This window comes from Eurypyga helias, unplaced genomic scaffold (genome assembly GCF_000690775.1).
Source record: "Eurypyga helias isolate BGI_N326 unplaced genomic scaffold, ASM69077v1 scaffold5001, whole genome shotgun sequence".
NCBI lineage: Eukaryota > Metazoa > Chordata > Aves > Eurypygiformes > Eurypygidae > Eurypyga > Eurypyga helias.
Window position 1 is genome coordinate 11,254 of NW_010231404.1, and position 3,679 is coordinate 14,932.

Below are 3,679 nucleotides of genomic sequence, written 5' to 3' on the forward strand. Positions count from 1 at the left end.
GGCTGACATATTCTGGCAGTAGTAGAAGGGAAGTTTAGGTAAGTGCTGTGTCATGGAGAGTGACGGCCAAAGTTGTTTTTCTGTTACGTGTAATGCCAAGTGTAATCATCCTTCATGAGCGTGTCATGAACATCTAGGACTTGTAGTGCCCTACGTTGTCTATTAGTACAGAACACAGCTTTGTGTTGTGTTAAGGGACTTCTTCACTTCCTGATCCTTCACTCAGGAAACAGAAAGATGAACTCACTCCTTTAAGAAGTGTAAAGATTATCTCCTAGGGAAAAAAGAAACAAGTACATGAAGAGACTTGTATCTCCTAGCCCTCTTAAGTTACTTAGGTCATTTTTATATGGAATAGTTAATCAGAAAGTCATCTTGAACTCAAACACCCAAAATAAAATTTTCTGGTTTCATTGGTAAGAGTTAATGAAGACAGCCTATGCCATTTTGCAGTTCTATAAACTGTGAATAAATAATCTGTGGAGCCTTCAATTTAACTCAGAAAATGGAACTAAGAGGAAGATTTTGCCTGGTATCCAAGAAACACGCATTTGTCAATAATCCTGGGCTTCTGATTACTAGCTGAAAGGAAAAACTTAATTATTTAAAGTACATAATAGCCTGGGAAGCTTTTTCTGTAGTATTCTAAATTGCAGGAACGTAGTCTGTCATTAACTGAGATAGAGCACTCTGCTGTCAAACCACTGGGTAAAGGAAAAGAGAAGTTACAGAGTAGAAGTCTGAGGACAAAAGAGAATGCTGCAGATTTTTAAATTCTGTTATTGTGTGTGGGTGTTTTAAAAAATGGACAAAGTGACAACTACAATAATATTTTAAAATACCCTGTAGAAACCATATGGCTTATTTCTGGCTGTTAATGTCAGCATATGCTTAAGGTGGCATCCTGAGTGAGTTACACTAAGAAACATGACCTTTTGATTCTAGTGTTATATGTGATTTGCTGTGAAATTCTCTATCTGTAGGCCAGTAGGTAGGTTAGCATCCCCACAGTCGGTGTAATTTCAAGGGAGTTCAGGTATTGTGGACAGACTTTTAAAAATACATCCTTTTAAGAGTCAGCTTTACTCTTTCATCTTTCATAACCTATACAGAAATTCAGTTAAGCTTTATGGACATATCTGGTTTTTATTTTGATATTCCAGACGACTTGACTTTGTCAGATGATTTAGATTCTGTACAGGAAAAGCACAGAAGTGTGGCAGTGGTTGCAGGCTGCCTTCCTAACTACATACACTGAACAGTGAAGAGCTTTTTTGATCTGCATATGGGAATACAGTATTTGTGGTGCTAAGTCTTTGCTACCCTGTTAAACTTTAAAACAGTTTTACTTTCTATATGGGGGAAAAACCCAAAACTCTGGAAGCTTGGAGTCTTTAATTCATGCAGTTCTATTAGCTAAACCCTGAAACAATCAGAATTAATCAAACAAGCTGATTTTGCTCAGTCAATAAAATGAGAGTATGTGGGTTTGGCACACTGAAAATAAAGCGAGCAGTTGGCTTACAGTGAGTGTTTTGAAACCTTCAGCAGTAAGATACCTTGGTGGAGGTGAGGTCTCATAGCAGTAAATATGCTCTTTCCAGATGGAGAAGTGAGTAATGAGCCCAGCTGCCCTCCAGCATTGCTCCAGCTCACAAACACTCTACCTTCAGCATTGCCTTTTCCTGTCAAATGTAGGAACCTCTGGGCAATAACAGGTCCATCCTCCTGACAGGAAGCATCTCGGCTAATGATGTATGACAAAGACTGTGTGCTAGCACTGCCATAACGCGTAGGAGAGGGAGAGTTCGTTGCCAGTTCTGAGCTGACAGAGAGGGCAAAGAGCCTAGCTACAGCACAGCATCAAGACGAGCTAAATCAAATAACAGTTTCCTCCTACTACTGGCAAAAGCTGTATTAAAGGAAGGCTGATATGGCTAGAGGAGATTAATAGAGGGAGTCATCCGTTACAGAATTGTTTAGTAATTCTTCAGAAGGAGAATGTGCTGTGTTAGTCTTGAGAGACAAGGTGTACAGTATAAAATAGAAATAACTGCATGCATGTGAAAAAAGATTTTTTTAATTTCTTTTCTATAAGTAGTTGCATGAAATTTTGCGTATTAGAAAGTAAGCACAGAGCATACCTGTATTTTTTTCTTCCCCCGCTAGTTGGCCAGCAATGCCTTTTCTTAGTTACCTTACCTGTGCTAAACAGATATGAAATTACTCAGCTGGGCCATATATTGAGTAAGTAGACTGGCACTCACTTATGAGGTAAACTGTATGAGAACCTCTGTCTGTGGAACTAATATATTAGCCAGCTGTTTAGAGTAGAAGATGGTAGTGTGGGGTGTAGAGTATTTTACAAGCAAAAGAAGATTCAGGGATTTGTAAGTTTTGAGTAAACACCTATCTCATAGGGTTGTAGTGTCCTGAAGAAATGAGAAATCATAGCACACTCATTTTTTCTAAATTAGGATTTTAAACCTATTGTCTGCTGCTATCCTGAACAGTTACAGTGAGCTCCTCACACCTGTGCGCTAAGATTTGAGTCACTTCTACCCAAGTAGTAAATAACTTATTTTTCAGAACATTAGTGAAGTGATTTAAAATAGTTATTGAGGTAGCTTGAGGTCTGTTGGGCAGCCAACTTCACTTCATTCTCCGCTCTGGCCCAATATCACCATGCATGGCAATAGAAAGTTTTATGTCATGTGTATTTGTTATCCTATATTCCAATTTTCCTTCCACTAAAAATAAGTCTAATAATTTGAATTTTCTAACCTACACACTGCTGATAAATTTATGCTAGCACTGTTCAGATTAAAATTTTGCTGGAGGTCAAAATGGGGAAGAGAAGACTGAGCTTTTTTACATTTTACATTAAGTATGAGAAGGATTCAGCAGCAAAATTACACTGCTGCTCTTGATCTCAAAGATTGACAGTCCAGTTTTTCTATCTATACTAAAGCAAAATTCTAGTTTGAGGTTAAGAAATGTTGTATGGACTTACCTGAAAGCAAAAATTGGCACTTATGCATCTTATTAATATTCATCAGTGAAGTCTTAAAATATTGTAATGGATTAGGCAATGAGTAATTTCTCCTGTTTTATGCATGATTAGAGTGAGACAAAGAAGCAATCTTAAGACTCTTTAAGGATTGTACAAAAAGTCTTTGTAAGAAAAAGGAACTTAGCAAATATGTCCTAGATATAGTCCTGCTGCTCTGAGCACTTGCCCATACTCTCTCTTTGTCCTAGCTGAGATTGCAGACATACATTGAAGTATGCCCCCTTGGCTGCTTCAAGGAAAATGAGTAAGTGTGATATATGTACTCTTTAGAACACACACACACGGCCCAGAATTGACCTGTTGCTTCCAATAGGTTCTGAATGAACCAAACTTACAATGAAAATATCATCTAGAACTCTTTTTGCCAATCATTCTCAGTCTTGGGGTTGTGATGAGTATGAGTGGGATTGTAAACCCCACAAGGATTTATGCTGACATTTTTTATCAAGTAAGTTATCCATAACTGCAAAATTAGGGGTTTATAACTTAGATGAAAAGCCAAAACTAGGGCTGCTTTCTGCTATGGGGTTACGTAGCTGCAGGAATCAAGAGGTGGGTGGAGTGATGGTTCTGTATCAGCAGGGAATGGGAGGGAGGGGTAGGGAG